Source organism: Pinus tabuliformis, chromosome 3_2 (assembly GCF_031772625.1).
Source record: "Pinus tabuliformis cultivar Carrire ecotype Pingquan chromosome 3_2, CPIR1, whole genome shotgun sequence".
Taxonomy (NCBI): domain Eukaryota; kingdom Viridiplantae; phylum Streptophyta; class Pinopsida; order Pinales; family Pinaceae; genus Pinus; species Pinus tabuliformis.
The window spans coordinates 255,651,544-255,669,389 of NC_142302.1; positions in this window are offsets into that span (position 1 = coordinate 255,651,544).

Consider the following 17,846-nt stretch of genomic DNA (forward strand, 5'->3'; position numbering starts at 1 on the left):
CACATGGTTGAGGATTGTTGTTGTTGATGATATCAAGAAATCTTGACAAATTACCATGAGCTCATGGTTTTCTAGATACATATTGCTATGCTGGATACATGGATGATTACTTAAGTTGCATATTGAATGGTGTTATTGCAGGTCTCATGAAGACATATCTATTTGAAGACATGGATATTCGAAGACATGGCTTACTTAGTCACATAATGATGATGAGTTCTTACCTTATGATGATAGGTTGATACTCACATATGTTGATTATCATGGTTGATGCTTATCAGATGTGGGATGTTCCCTAGTGATGATACATGATTGATATATTGAAGGTTCTTGTGGAAAGATCATGCAGTTCTTGATAATGATGTTATGATCATGGATGATGTCTATGGTATTTTCACATACATATGATATGATGTGAATGACTTGGTGCTACCACTTGGAGATATGACATTTGCTTAGTTGATTCATGGAAGGTTATGGAAATGAAGCAAGTTGATCTTGATGAGATCAAGAGGATGAGTTGATATCTATATGCAGACATACTTTGTCACAGGTTGATGATATTTACACTGTCATATCTTGGGAACTAATGATGGATATATAGGTTGTTGGTCTTGATGCTGTTGACAGATGCTTACAGAGCAGATCATACATGGTGTATGATAGTTGCCGATGACTATCATGGTCTTATTTAGATATTTGGTATCTATTATAAATTTCATGTATATCATTCAATGTAAAGGCCATATCAAGACCCATTATGTAATAATTTATCTCTGTCTGTTGTAGTCTTTTGATGAATCCCTTTTGGTCATATGATGTAATTTGTACCCCCACTATGCATGGGAAAGATGATGTAATAATTGCTATATTTCAATCATGTATAAACAATTGGTATATCCCCACTTGGTTGGGAGAATGGATGTATGTATAAGTCATTAGTGATAAGAAGGTCAAACTCACATAGTTGAGTTATAGAGTCATGCTATTTTTCTCTTGAAAATATTTTTAGACTCTACATGTGCTCAGGGGGAGCATGGATGATACAATACATCTTAGCATGAACAAAGGGGGAGTTGAATAAGAGAATTCAGCATGTGCTTAGGGGGAGCATGATTAATATTCAACTATTCAGATATGAAAGTCCTCATTTTTGTCTTCCCTTTGCTCTTGATATCAAAGGGGGAGAATATCTTGGTCCACCCTTTGCCCTTGATGTCAAAGGGGGAGAGTGACTTGGTGTTGTTTTTGCCATCAAGTCCAAAGGGGGAGATTGTTGGCATTATGATGCATGTGTTGTACTTGATGGCAACCTACTTGTAGCAGAACAACTCACTTGTATATGGTAACTAGATGAATCTACACTAGACATATCAGATGTGACAGAATGCATGACAGTAGTGAAAAAATGTAGTCCAGTTCAAAGGAATCAGTTCATAATGTAATGTACAATGGAAACTCTCTCAAATGAAAGTTCACAGTGTAGTACGTTAACAGCAAAGAATTACAAATCAAACTACACATAATGAAGAAAGAGAGGTATATGCAGGTTCACCTTGACCAAGCTGTGTATACACACAGGTTCACTGACCACAAGTATCGTATACATACACACACACTTTCACAGAAGGAAAAGCGCGTATACCTTGGAAAACTAAGTTTTTGGTCTGAGGTATTTGGTCCATGGTATTTTGATCGATGGTATTGGTCCAAGGTATCTGGTCCAAGGTATTGACCCTAGGTATTGACCCTAGGTATTTGGTCGATGGTATTAGTCCTAAGTGGTTTTGGTCCATGGTATTGAGAAAGGCCTAGAACTATAAAAGGAGGAGAAGATCATTAGGCCAAGTGTGCAAGTATTGAATATCTGATGAAGTGTGAGATCGAGTATGTAGGTTATTGGCTTATGGTGCTTTGCTTGATCTGAACCAAGGATGAACCTTAGCAGTTGATGGAGGATAAGATATAATGATGGATCGGGATCTGAAGGATTGAAATGAATTATCTTTATATGGGTTGATCATGTTTATTCTAGATTTGAATAGTGACGCATGTGTTGTTTTGTAAATGTTATGATTTGGGTATAACTGAAAGTCTGGAATAGCTGCAAAATTATGAATTGATATTTACAGACATATACGCTGGTTGTCTTTCATAAAAGCGCGTATACACACTAGTTCAACACATCTAAGTAGCGTATACATTATGCAATATTATATTCTGAAGTTACAGGTGGATCTAACTGTTGTTGCAGAATTCTGGGTTTTTCTTTGTGTTCTGGTGACTGCAGATTGATGGCAGTATACTAAATGTTCAGATTGATTGATTTGCTTCAGTGACGATGGACTTTCAGTGATCCAATTTTGGGTGATTTAGAGATTTATGGTTGAGTTTCAATGACTAGTTCATGCAGATATATTTGATGGTTCTAGTGTAGTGGTGATTGATTTTGAGCTTCAATGTTGATAATGGGTCCAGTATGAAAATTGGATGAAATGAGGCCTTCATGTGTATTTTTGTGTACCAAGAGCATCCAGTCTAAAAATTTATGAAACGTGGTCCCTGGAGGAAGAGAGAAGGTTGTAGCCTTCTGTAGGTCGGCGCCTACATACTAGTAAACATATTGGCTAGTACAAGAGCTAGGGGGTTGTAGCTCCCTTCTAGTAGAAGCTAGAGAATGAGAGAAGGTAGTAACCTTCTGCAGGTAGAAGCCTGCGTACTGGTATGAGTCTGCACCAGTACAATGTTGTAAATATATTTTCTTATTATTAAAAGAAGATAGAGACGATAGCAGCAGGTGGTTTTCACCCACATTGGGTTTCCACCTTAAATCTTGGTGTTCATGTGTGTTGCTTATGTGTGATGGTTCATTCTGTTATTAACTGCACATGGTTACTGTTTAATGTTTAATAAAGTAATGATGCACAGATTAAAGATCAACATATGATGAATTAACTGAATTATAATCTTGCTAGATATACATTGGTTTCCTTAAACATAGTTGTGTGTACATGCGAGTTACCTTCATTGATGTAGTGTATATAAATTTTAGTATGAAAAGAAAAAAATTATTGACTTGACTAATACTGATTCACCTGCGCCACCACCCCCTGCCCCCCTCTCATTATTATTTCCAACACATGGCAGCCACTCAACCAAGAAAGGAAGTAATTTGGTTGCAGAGATTGTGTTCAAGTATGGGGTTAGTATAGGGAGCTATAAGGATAGACTATGACAGCCAAAGTGCAATTTTCTTGGAAAAGAACCCTGCATATCATTCAAAGACAAAGCACATTGATGTTCAGTATCACTTTGTGAGGGATATGATAGAAAACAAAAATGTGTTTCTGGTAAAATGTGCACACTTTGAAGAATACTGTAGATGCATTGACAAAATATGTGAGCTCTGAGAAGTTCTCTTGGTGTAGAGAAACAATGGGCATTGTAGGGCTGGATAAATGACTAAGCTCTCTTATGGCCCCTTGTGGAAATAAAACAACAAGTGGGAGAATGTTGGGTTGTGTTATATTCTTTCCATGACTAGCCCGCATAGTTAACCGGGGGTTAGAAGGGGGACACAGCCCCCCTTCATTGCGGCCATTACATAGAAGGGGGGTCACAGGGGGTTTGAGAGGTGCAGGTAACCCCACTATATGGGGTCCTGGGTAGCACCCTAGAAAATTTTGTTTTTGGACCCTATATTAGGTTGGGTGGACCTACCTATGCTTTTTTGCATGATTTTTGTACATGGTTTTGGACGCGATGGTTTTCAGTCCATGGTTTTGGACGCAATGGTCTTTGTTCCATGGTATTGCATGCTTCGGCATGTATAGGTATGTATTGTAACATTGAAAGCGACATAATGAAAAATCAAGCTGGTAGTTTGGGTTTTGGGATCCAGGGGAAAATCTCTGTGTATATGTGTTTTATGTGTTATGCTCTCACATTGTTTATTTTATGTGTTTTAGAACTCTTATATAGGTAACTTCTGTATGGGGTTAAAACTTATAGTTGGGTGGTTGTGATACATCTTTCTGCCCATAGGCAAGAGCTTCTATTGCATGTGCATGGTTGTCAAATTTTTTTATTTGCTATTGCACACTATTTTTTATCTGTTTTAATAACTTGTATCTTTGTGGTTGTAGGTCAGGTATGCCTATGATAGCTTCACTGTAAATTTAATTGCACGTAACCCTGACTATTTAGCGTAGGAGTAGGAGTAGTGTTTTCTTTCTAGTTTGCATTTTTGTTTGCTTGATGACTTGGTTTGGTTTGTTTTCTTGATTTCTTTGCTTACTTTCTTTTATTTTTCTTTACTTCTACTTTTTTTTTTTTGCATTCTTTACTTGCTTGTATCCATAGGTTAGCCTCACATGAGACCATGCTTGGCTCTCGAGACAAGTCGGGAAAATCTAAGAGGAGTTGTATAGCCATGAACATCTGGTTATCTATTATCCTCACTCTTTATGAAGAGCTTTTTGTCTTTATTCAATGATGCCTTAATAGAAAATATATTGTATTCACAGTGAGTCTTGGTGAAAACACAACGCTTGCGCTGTTAACTAGTACCACCTACTCTAATCAGTTCTTTTGGGTTAAGCCTTGTTAACTCATTCAAGTAGAGTAAGGTGAGGGGGGAAACCTTAAAAAGGATGTCATAGGTATATATAACATTCTGATCTCAATAAGTTGGGATCCCTCTTCTACCTCTAAAATAAATAAGTTCCAATGCGTAGTTCTTTGAAAAAATGAAAAAATTGAAAAAATTAAGAAATAAATAAGGTGAAAGAAGAGAAAGGCTTCCTACATAGAGAGGTGATACAAGTAACTCCACTGTGGTACTAAACATTCTCGCTGGCAGTAGAACAATTCTTTTGTTCCTATGTAACTCCGTCAGGGTACTGTCTAGGCCTACTAGCAACAGAGTAACACCAGAGATGAAACTTAAACTCTAACAGTTGTATTACTTGTGCATCAATATACCCCTCATCCCCAATCGAAACAACTAAGTTGACTTGGCTTGGAATGTGTGCTGACCGATCAAGACAATGGTAGGCACTACATCTTTCACACAAGCTAGTGTGGAAGCCACCATGATCAAAGGATCAAACAATACTTTCGGAAGGGTTAGACTCGGTTTTCATGAAAAAAGGTCCATACAGAGAGCTGGAGTTCTACCAATGCATTGCCAATGTTGTAGAGCCTTCAACCACCCTCCAAAATTATGGCTCGCGTGCAAATTTAGGAGCCTACCTTGGTCATCATCCTGTGATCAATCATTCCTTGGTCACTTGTTGGTAAGTTGATGATCTCAAGCTCCGCTCCTTGATCTTAAGAGTTGTCCATGTTCTCATCTTTATGCAACATGTGTCATCTTCGGGCATAAGGATTGTTGTTTTTCATGCAAAGGAGATTTTTTTTTTTTACTTCAAGGGAAAGAATTAACGCATGAGTTGTTATCATGACATAGACATGTTTCACACTCACTTCACGCACTCTTGTCATGGAGGTTGTTGCATCAAGAAGAGTATGTTGACACATTATGGATGGCTAACGTTTTATCACTAAGTGTTCATGTGTGATCATAGTTGTGTACTATCACTCTCTACATATGCATCACTAATCTAACACTTATCCATTTCCTGAGAAACCTAGCCTCATCTATCTTCCCGAAACTATGCACTTTGCTTCTGTAACACTCAATCATTCTCCCTTGCCTGCTAGAACTACACAGTGCATAGACACCCCAAACTCCCTTAGCATCCAAAACTGCGCAGTGTTTTCTTCCAGTGTCCTTCCCTCAGTCGGAATCCACTACCATCAGAAAATGCACAATATTGTCCCTCAACACCTTAGTCTGCCTTGCAACCCAAAACTACACAGATTTGTCCTCCTGGAACCCATCCTGCAGCAGTGCCTCCCATCCAGAAACTGTGCAATATTTCCTCTCAGCTGCCAAGGCTACACTACACATAGAAACTGCGTAGAGGTTTCCTCCCAGGGCCCCATCTGGTAGCAATGTCCTCATGTGCCTCAAAACTGTGTAGTGTTGTCCAAGTTTTCATGCCTATCTTACATGTAGAAACTATGTAGATGGGCCTCCCATGGCCTCATTTCGGTAGTAGCCACTTCCTATTGAAACTGTGTTGATCTATCTTTCAGTGACTATAGGAAAAGGTGACAAGCTAAGATCACTCCCAAGGAGTTTAGGAGAAGGACCAAGAGTCTAAGTGATGGCAAAAGATCAGGACCACATGCAAACTCTATTGGATGCATGGGTAAGTATGGTAAGTAAGGAAAACCTTTCGAAGTACATCTCTTAGTTGAGTTTACAATACTTCTTGTCCTTCCATATCATCTTGTCTTCAGTAGCATGCATTTGTGCAAACACAAAATTCAATTCATGCATTTCCTCTAAATGTCTTGCTTCCTTTCCTCTTGTTTGACCAATTGTTTTCATCATCATGTTGATTGCTTTTTCATGCTTGTGACCATGTTACGGTGAGGTTGAAGGTTTGTATTTGTGTGTATGAGTTGTGTTCACTATGTAAACATCTATCACACTCACACATGAATTTGTAAACAACTTTGTGAGAGTGTCCTCACAATCGTTCAATGATCTATCTCAAGTGTCGCACTTGTCACTCTAAACCTTTAGACAGTCACATTGAGACATGCTATCTTGTTGGTTTGAGGTGTCCTGTCTTCAATTCATGTTAACTGTGTGTTCACAAAGTCATGTATATACGAGTTCACTCACTCACACACTAAACCATTTTTCTGAAAATCTGTTGATCAGACCACCCTCCATCACCCAAACCTCCACTGAGTTTTGATGTGCAGTCTCAGCCCTTAGTGACCAAGAATTGTTGCCCATAACTACATAGAGCTTGAGGCTACCCTCCAGGTAGTCTACACTAATTACTTCTGGAATCGACCGAACTAAATGTCACCCAGAACACCGTAGAAGTTGGCCAAGAAGCCATCTCAGTCTGTGCTCCCCGTAAGCCTATCCATCAAGCCTCCCACTGGTCAACCAAAGAATTTAACTTGAGCAGTGACCCAGGATGTACTTATCTAGTAAATTACACATACATTGCATGCACTTCTTAAAGAAAATGTGTGGACATGAGGGACAAGCGCCCACTACCCATCACTGTAATGTCACGAGAAATTGTGTAGTCCTGAAAATTGCACAGTTTTCATTGATAGTCCACATGTTGCTCGATATCCCACTCAACCTAGAAACTACATAGTCATGTCCCTCTTGACTGCTTCCGAGAACTCAGAAATTCTGACATGAAGGCTCCTACAGTCCAAGCTCGACCTCCTCTAGAAAACTGTGCATTTTTCACTATGAGTGCCTCCTGTTGTCCATGCTACCTTCCCGAAAAAACTACGCAATTCTACCTCCCAGCTGAGCCACATCCCAGAAATGTTACTGCTATCGTGGACTACTCAACCTAGCCTCTCAGTGACCTCTACATAGTTTTTCCCGATAGTGCCTTGGAGCCTCACATCTCTGCCTAACATATGTTTTGTGCTATTTTAGAGCCTTGCCCTCTCTCTCGGTCACCTACACCAAGAAACGAAAGACAATGCATCATGGTAGACTAGGGGATTTATATATTTGATGTCATCTCGTCATGAGTGATTGTAGAAACAGGTTACTTGGATGAGACTGGCGCGACAACGAACGGGATGACCAAGGAGTGCATGCTAGAATATTTTCTCCCGGTTGGACAAACACACAAAGCATACCAAGTAGTAAGTGAAGGAGACACATGCACTTGCATGAACCATCAAGTGAACACGAAGACTAGTGAAGACTTCGCACATTTTTCCATGTGGAGGTGAAGCTATTGTACACTACAAGCACACTCATCACTTAGAAGCACAACATCTCGACTCGAACAACACAGCCAACATGTGCATACCAGTAGTGTCATGTTATAAGTTGTGTCATGACTCACCTCAGCCACATTACTACGTTGGTTCATAATTGTGTAATTAATGTAATGTAACGTGGAAGTTCAAGAGACCCATTGATGAAGTTAAAGAGTCATATAAGTCGAAGATTCATGTCGGTCAAAAAGTCATGAGGGAAGTTGAAGAGTCACAAGGGCCTGCCCCTCATTTGTAAATGAAAAGGACTTTTGACCTTGGCTCTTCCCACATAGCCTTGAGAGTCTGCAATATTTTCTTTGAGGAGTGAGCAGTGGCTCCAATGCTCCACTGCTGGGGCTAGTGATGTATGGTGTACGAATGTGTCTTGGAACTTTTGCTTAATTCAGAAGCCTATCACAGGCCAACATGTTTTCACACATGTATTGTATTTTTTTGTAAGACTATTCTTTGGACACTTCTAATGAATGTTGCTTTAACGTGAACTAATATAGTTGAACTATTTCAGTTGTTTTAGTGCATATGTTGTTGGAAATGTGTTGTATTAGTTGTTATCATTGTCTCACCCATGTGGACTACTCTATGAGAAACTAGATAGACTATTCTTGTAAACTTGTTATGATGACCATCGAACTCGTGTGGAATACGTCACTAGGTGTTGTGTGTGATATCTGTTAACCTTTATGTAGCTGACTGCCACATCCACGTGGACTACTCCACTGAAAGCTGTGCAGATCCTTTTGTGTGGTGTGTCTCTACCTGAGTTGGGACTATTAGTTTCAGTGTTTACATCCTTCCTCCAGTGATCAAACATGCTCTTACAAAGTGATTTTAATGTGTCAAGGTCAAATTTTGTCATTTTAGTGAGTCTTCAAGAAAAATTTGGTCACTAGGCATTAGGTCTAGGGTTTTCTTGTACTCCTTCCAAAGTTGTCCAAATGTCAGTCCATGTCACCATTCAGCTGAGTCTACCATCATTCAGAGGGTTGTCATCATCATGTCAGGTCCCAATGGGTCATTTTACACCTTTTTCATGCTTCAGTAGCGCCTAGCTACGGTCATTTCCCTCTCCTAGGGTTTTGAGGAAAATTTTTCTTGGATGGTCAAATAATTAGCAAAACTTGTATCCTAATGTGTATACACCTTCCCTTATCCTTAAAGTACCTTATCAAATACTTCCCATCACTGAGATCCCCCAAATTCCTCATTCTCGCGCAAACCCTAGTTTCTTGCTACAACCTGGCAGTTTTCTAGGTTGGGCCTGTGTTTTGCCTTTTTTGACACCTTCCCCTCACTCAATTTCAGAGATTCCACTTTCCCCTACTTCCTAACATCCCTCCCTACCTCCCAAAATTCCCTCAAGAATTTAGAAGCTCCCTATCCCCTTCATTTCGCTTCATTTCGACAAATCTCTTGTTCCACACATCGGGGTAGTTTTCACTCAAATGATGTTTCTGCGCAAGGAAAGATGAATTTGGAAAAAATGATAGATATTTTTGTCCACAACAAGCCAAGGAAGAAAAGCCTCCTTCACTTTTTACACAGGTGTCATGGTTTTGAAGAAATGTCAAAAATACAATTACCTCAGGAGAATTGGTGCACCTCTGAAGTGACCTTGGGAAAATCAATTGTTATCCTAGCTCAGTTGGCCAAATGACTTGCTTGATGAGTCAAATGATAACTAGACTCAAATATATTTCCAATGCGCTATCATGAGCTCAATTTGTAGTTAAGGAAGGCATTCAAAAGTTGACTATAACAGCACTCTGCCTTTAGGCAGCCTCATTTGGCACATTTTGACTAGTCTTGGGAGATTTGATTTTTGACAGGGAAAATGAACTCCAAATTGAAAAATTCTGGTTGGGTTGGAAAGTAGATTCAAAGAAATTTCCAACGCGCTATCCTGTGCTCAATTTGGACACCGGGAAGGCCTCCAAAAGTCACCTGGAAAAGAGCACGATGCACAGAGGGAGCGCGGCGCACTAGGAGAGATTTTCTAGTGTAAAATTTACACTGGCGCGGCACACACAGAGAGCACGGCGCATAGGGAAAAAAGGATCCGAAATTGTGCCAAATTGCCTCAAATTTCTTGTGAAGCCCATCAAATCAAGAGGTATGCTTTATGACACCTCTTGTACATCAAATTTGTCAATGATATGGTGTTTATAAGATGTTTAAATGTCACCCAAAAGCATAAGGTCAACCATAAGAAAATCACCGAGAAGACGATGGATGGGGTTGCAAAAATGGGATGATAGCACCAAGGTTTCACTCCACTCCCCTTGTCCCCTCACCCATCATCTTTCTCATCTCCCCTTCACCACGTTTCCTAATAAACCCACCCTAAATCCACCACATAACCCTTTCCCTATCCCTGCAAGCAATTCATGGTGAAATTCTGAGCTTCGGCGCACACACAAGGAGGCACAGTGCACTCAGAGCGCACGGCGCACTGGGAGCCCGGACTCAGTGCAAAAATTCCATTAGCACGGTGCACTGGGCAGAGCGCGCGGTGCACAGACTTATAAGCTCAAAAAACCACTAAATCACCCAATTTTTTTGTGAATGCCTATCAAACTTGAAAGGTGGGGCAAATACCTTCACTCTTGGCATTAAAATTGATAATAATATCATGATTTTGATGCATATAAATCCAATGCCAATTTTTTTTTATGAACAAAGGAATACACAAAGAAAATAAAAAAATTAGGGTTTTGCTACAGTGACATTGTTGCTGAAGTATTCTTTTACCCCACCCCTATCAACTAATTTCCCTGTAGCATTTTCCCCTTACCATCACCCTAGCACCACTGTAGTCATATCCATTTGTTCCCTTTATTCATATAGCTCAAAATATCCCAAACCCTACCCCATCAAAACCACACCCCAAACACTCCCAAATCCATGATAAATTTCTCCTTTAAACCCCTATTTCCCTTTTCATCATTCCCCTCCTAACACTTCCCTATTTTATTGTCCCCTTGGTGACAGATTTTCAGAGCATCTATCAGTTTCATTGGATTCAGGGGGCAGCATAAAACCAATGGTACAAGCAACATTAATGGCATCAAGAGTTTCATCAGATTATGAAGGGGAGACACATAGTGACACATCTTTAGGAGAGATGGTGCATAGGAGACATCACCAGAGTGGAAAACAGCTCAGAGACGAGCCAAACACCATCACGGAGCTGTGAGACATTCGTGAGCATTGCCAAGCTGCTCAAAGGGCAAGGATTGAGCTCACTTCCTTGGAGCAAGAGGTAAATGAAGATCGGGAGGCCAACCTTGAGAGAGCCAATATGCACTTGCAGAGGCTGATAGACAAAGTAGACAAAGACATTCCACTGCTAAGGCATATGGCATTTCACTACCAGGCACAAAGCATAAGCACCAAGGCCCGAATAAAGAGCTTGAAGGCTAAGTTGAGGAAAGCAACAAGGAGAGAAAAAGAGGCTAAGGAGCAAGATAGACTTAGAATCTTGGCTAAGGCTTCCTTGGCTCAACATGTCACCCCATAGGGGACCTCCAGTCCAAATTTCAGCAAATTTGGAGAAATTTGGAGCAAATTTTGAATTTTTGTGCACAAAACAGGAAATTCCTCCCTGTGCGCCGCACCACTGGCACACCGCTAAAATTATAGGGCTCCAATGGAGAAACCACTTGCATATTTGGATTCAGCATCAAAAATTATGACTACTGGTGTCCGGGCAAGAAATTTTGACAATTTTTAGCTCTCCTAAAGGTCAAAAAACACTCAAAAATGGCCTCTCTGCCACTTTTTTGACACATAGAAAGCAGTCTTGGGAGAACGAAGTTTTGGAGGGGAAAATGAGCTTCAAATTTAGAAATTCCAGTTGGGTTGGAAAGTAGATAGGACAGGATTTCCAACAAGCCCACTTGGGCACATTTTGGACACCTACAAGTGCCCCAAAACAGGCTCCAAAGTGGCACGACGTACATGGAATTTGGCGTGGTGCACAAGGGAAAAACCTGCCAAATTTCTCCCGTTTCGCGAAATTTTGGGTCGTGGCTTCTCCAAGTGGGCCTGATCATTTACTCTTTGGTTTTTTGGCACCAAGGGAGGCTTTTAAATACTTTTCTCTCCAGGTGGGCATCTATCCAAGTGGCAAAAGAATGCAAAGGGTCACCACAGCCAAATGTCATGCTTGAGAGCGCTGCACCTGTAGCTGATGGTTGGCTCTCCATCTCCTTTTCGAAATGATTTGAGTAACTTCCCAACCCCTGGGCATTCCATCTCTTCTCTACACTTTCTGTATATTGTATGCAAGTTATTTGCAAATGGTTGGCTCGCTTGTAACTTCTGGGAGACTGTGGGAAAGAAACTCTGTTTCTACACTGTGTATTTTTGACAGAGGATTAATGAAAGGCAACGACTCTGCTTCATGAGATTCTTGTTGTCGTGAGTGTAGAAAATGTGTTCTTATGTTCCATATGTATCTTGTTATGTTTCATATTTCATTTCATGCTTCATTTCCATGAAATTTTCTAAGTGAGATTAGGTAGAATTCAATTTTTATTGCTCTGCCTGTGGGAAAATTTCATGTTCAGTGTTATTCTTCTATTGAAAAGGATTCATGCAACCATGCCCTTTTCACTCTCTTCAGCAATATTTCCATTCCGCTATACCTCAAGCTGAAATTGCTGCGTTTTCCGCCTACCTTGCCTCACGGAATAATTTGTGCCTTCATATTCGATTCTCTGTTCTTTGCTGAGCGCCAGTCCCATATACATCCCAGAAGCTCGGTCACTTCAAAAAATCTTTTCCAAAATCCCTTTTCACTTACTAGCCTAAGGTAAATATTGCATAGTAAGTCATCTCAGACCATTTTGCCTATCCATTAACTGAGCGTGACTCAAAGAGAGCCCTCTCCTGCTCTGGTAGAGCTAGCTACCAGACTGAGCGTGGTTTGTGGAAACCCTAATTTTTGCCTTCATTCAGCCTAAGGCAGATTTAGGTGCTAACAGGGACTACTCCATTTTGACTTCAAACTCACTCTCACACTCCCCCTCTGTAGTGAAATAACTTTTACAGATGTGACACTACGCACTCACATGAACACGAACCTCATTATTTGAAGACTATGTATACCACTCTCATGTGCTGACAAGCAAGAGCTAAGGCATACCTTTAAGATAATGGCAACTAGGCCATCATACTGGATGCGGGATACAGAGTAGAGCCTAAGGGTGGATAGAGACAAATTCCTCACAATTTAGGTGGAGAAATCTAGAGGCATCCACGCTTTTTAGGGCCTAGTGATACCTTGATCAGTATATTGTGGGATTGTGGTAAAGACTGTAGTGTATTTTTATTGTTTGGCCTAGGAACCCCTTGACCAGTAATGGTGGGACACAAGGTAAAGTAAAGATGTACATATGAGGGTTTCAGACCTATGTATCCCTTGATTGGTAATGGCGGGATACATGGTAAAGCCTGAGGAAGCCCTGGTTGGTTTTGTTGTGAGTCCCACATTCATGTTTGGAATATGGCATGATGGTTATTAGATGATTTTTTTTTTGGTTCATCCCAATCTATGGTCGGGTGGTATGTGGAAGTCCCTGACTTGGTTGTATTATGCAGACGTTAATAAGAGTTCTTTTCCACTTGTGTATTATGTGTAGGTTTTCTTTTTATTATGTGATTATAATGGTTGTTCTATCATTATTGATATGTTTGTTATATGCTGGTTATAAGCATGGTTTTATGATAGATTTGAGTTATGGCTCTCATCATGTTTAGATTAGTAAATGAATGAATAATGAATGTATGACCTAACAAATGATATTGCAGCTATTATTAGAGGGAATCAGACCTTATTAACGAATCTCAGATAAGTATGAATTCCTTGTCTTCAGATTCATGTATATGACCTGTACATTACATGTTTATGATATGTTTGACGAAATTCTTGTCATGGTTAGTATGAGTCACGTCAAGTCCTTATTCAATTTTTGCATTAGAGGCATTGTCTTGTGGTTATTTACAATTTCTAACATTTTTATGAAGTTTTGGGCGGAGGCCTGAGTCCTAGCCCTGAAAAAGTAGCTCATAATTTGGGGTCACTCGTGTAGAATTGCCTGAAAAAGGCAGCAATTGCATGGATGCCATTGTTATGGGAATGAAAGGAGGGTTACAATCACATGGAGAGCTTGTCATGGGTGAGAGTGGTGGTCGATATTAGCAACAAAATAGTTTAACTCAAGGGTTGGGCACCCGTAGTGGTTGGTTAACCCCTAGGGGACCTGTGGATCCTGAGGAAGGTCAGTTTGTTTTTTTCTTAATTCCACTTCCTTAACTATACTTGGGGAGCTGAAACATAGAATAGTAACTCTTGGTGTGATGTTTACCTCAGTGGACCGGTTAGCTTAAGTAAATATGGGAGAAGGGTGTTATACAGTGGTATGAGAGCGGGTTTTCATTCCCTTTGGGTGATATTTGGTACTAGAGAGTGGTACTAGAGCATGGTTCACCCCTTGTACTAGATGGGTGGAATGTGTTTTTCATGCATGCATGAAGTTTGTTTATGTTCTTGTTATGTATGCATGATGATGGTCATTTTACTATTGTGTAGTCATGTAGAGGTTGATGGTGTTGTTTTTGGAATTTTCTGTCATAAATGCGTGTTGGTTGTATGTGTATCTATTATGCATGTTGGTGTCTATATGTTTGTGATGCAGGAATTGTTATGGTCATGGTGGTCATGCATGAGGTCATGGTATGCAGCTGGTATTGTCATGCATGGTAACTGGGTAACGATTAAGATGATATTGATATACTATTGTGATTATGTTTATGTTGGGCATGGAATCCCCTCCACAATAGGTTTTGGGGCTCAAAGCCCAAGTTTTGGTCCAAGATGGTTTAAAACTCCGCGAATTGCGGGTGCAGAGCGCGAAGTGTACAATTGAGTCATAGGGTTGTCTGCCCTAAAATTGTATTGTAAATTAGTGTAAAGTCAACTGATAATAGAGAAGTAGCGAAGGAATGGTTTGAGCTTAGAGTAGAGTTCTAAGTGTCCAGGGTTGTAGTAGTAGGAAGAGGCTCTGTAGCTGAGTGGGCAAAGGCCTAGTAGAATCCGCAGCTGAGTGCAGGGGCCCTTGCAGCTGATTCCACAAGGCAGAGTCGAGTCTGTAATCGGGAACAGGAAGCTAATAAAGAGAAGTTTATCTTAATTCTATGTAATTGATGTGAATTATATTCTTTATGTTTATGTATTGCGTTCATTGATATAATTGATGATTATGTTGTAATAACCATAAATATCACACACACAAGTTAATTAATCGGTTAAATAGCAAGGAACTCGGGTATTATACAGGTCGCGCACCGAGTAGGGCTGCACGAAAGCCGCACCATAGGTCACGTAGGGATCGCAAGCTCGCACAGTGACAAGTCGAACACAGACCTCTAGAAGCCCATCAGACATCCCAAGGGTTCAGAAACCTGGTTCTAGCACCCTCCCATACTACTTTGGGTGAGACCTCAGTCCATGCTCCATGGACTTTTGCCTAAAGGGCCAATAGTACTGGGATTTGCTTGGCTAAATCGCCTCTGAACTTGGGTCAAGCCCCGCTAAGCCAACAAATGGTTCTGCTATTAGGACCAGGATCTACATGAAGGATGTATGATGTCGTGCCAATGGAACCCTATAAAGAAAGAAATTAAAGAGTGGTGGACAAGAAGATTCACAAGTTTGTGGTGCAGGAAATCAGAAATCTGCAAGTATCTAAGGAGCACTGGTTGGATCGCTACTTGTACACTGAAATCGACAAAATTTTCTTTGCATATTTTCCATTTGAGCTATATGAGTGGATTGCAAAGCTAGCAGACAGCCAGGGAAGGTATAGGCTTGAAAAACCAATAGTATGGAATCCAGAACTAGTGCACATACTAGAAGCCTCGAAAGAGAAGATAGTGTGAGTTGTGGACCATTGACTCGACCGAATAACATGAGGATTCACATTGAGTTTGCAGTAGACACAACCGTTAACTACAGTGAGGCAGATTAGCTTTTTCTCAAGGACTAGGAGGTAACTATGTTAAATATTTGAACACTTGGATTAAGATGCTATTGTGTGAAAAACGGGTTATGCGAATAAATTAATGTTTGGGACTACGTGGAGCAAAAAGATCTACAGGAGCAGAAGTAGTGAAGAGTTAGAAAACAATCCCTTAATTTCACCCTCACGGGAGAGCAAGGACGAGCTCACAAAGATTTCTCTGAGAAGCGTGGTTTGTTTGATAAGGCAGTGAATTCCGTGTTCACCACCTCCACTCACACCGCCACCTGCTTCAACCCCCTCACCTCCATCTCCACCCACTCCACCTCCACCACATCCATGATTTAGTATGGCGAGTGCAATGAAACTACCATTATTAAGAGGAGTAGGGAATGAATATCCAGACCAATTCTGGTTCATAGTAAGAGTAGTATGGGAAGCACAAGGCATTGTGGATGATAATATCAGAAAGGCTACACTGGTGAGTGCACTGTAGGTTCGTACCTTAACGTGGTATATCAATCATTTTAATGACCACCCAAACATAGGAATTGTGGAGCTCCAGAATGCGTTGAACAGGGAATTTAGCAGGCCAAAATTAGAGAAACAGTCAATCATCGGATTTAAAGAGATCGCGATGCTCCTCGGTGAGAACCCCTAGGATCTGGACCAAGGCTGAAAAGTACGATCCGTGAAACCAATATGATGTTAGCGGATGTACAACAACATGCATGGTTTGTGGCCTCACTTACGCCACACTTAAGGATGGCACTGTCATAGTAGAAAATTTCCACCCAGGCTGAAACGTTGGAGATGGCAATGAGGTTGTATGAAAACCCTATACAAAACCCTGGATTGGGAGTCCAAAAGATCCATTTGCAGCTACAGAATCTGTGTATGGAAATGTAGAGTTTGAAATAGGATAGGGCACATCGGCCAAAGACGCGCGAGGAAGTATGGTGCATAAAATGCAAGGGCCAAGGCCATGACAAAGATCATTGTCCAGTGTTCGTGAACTACTTGGCGGGATGAGGGCCAATGCCATTAAGACCAGAGGAAAAGGTAGGGCCGAGCATGTTGTCTGCATTATGTAGACATCCCAACAGTTGTTTTGTAATTTCTGTAGGTCGGTAGGCCATGACGAACGCATCTGTCGAAGCTATGAACTAATGATGGATCAAACTCCTGCCTACAGGGTGTAGGTCGAAACGCAAGCCCTGAACCCAAATGCAGGGATGGCGTGAGCTGTGTTTTAGGGGCTCAGTCGGGGTCAAGGTGGAATGGGACCAAGAAGGGATCATAGTGAGATAATTTGCTACAATTGTGGAGGGCCAGGGCATTATCCCCACAATTGTACAAACCTGACTAGGATGTCATGTTGGTACTGTAATCAATTTGATCATGAGGTAGAGGATTCCCTTCTCTAATAGCGAAGGTGTGCAAAAAAGGGGTACTATAGTCCCCTCCAACCCAGAATTTACAAATGATGAGGTCTGAACAACACGAAGAAGACCCGACTATAAATATGATGCTCGGGAATGGTATGACAACGTGAGATGATAAAGTGAAGCAGCCAGAAGAAAGCGCGTGGGTTCGTAAGGCTCCTACAAAGGAACCTGAATTTGATTTAGAACACGCGAAGGAGGCATTGATGGAAGCTAAGAAGAGCTTCACGGAGGCCTCCACTTCAGGTAGTAAGGATCAATTAGAGTCGGGGATGGATCCTTCCATGCTTAGTACCTTTCTGGAGACATGCATGAAACTGTTGCGCGACTGCAAGGCAGTCAAAGGGCTACAGAACTTATCACTAGGTGCGTGGAGTCAGGAGAACTGTGCGTGGTCTAAAAACTGGGAAATCATGCATTACGCATAGGAAGGGAGATGATGTTGACTGCCCAAATAGGCGAGTATGAAATG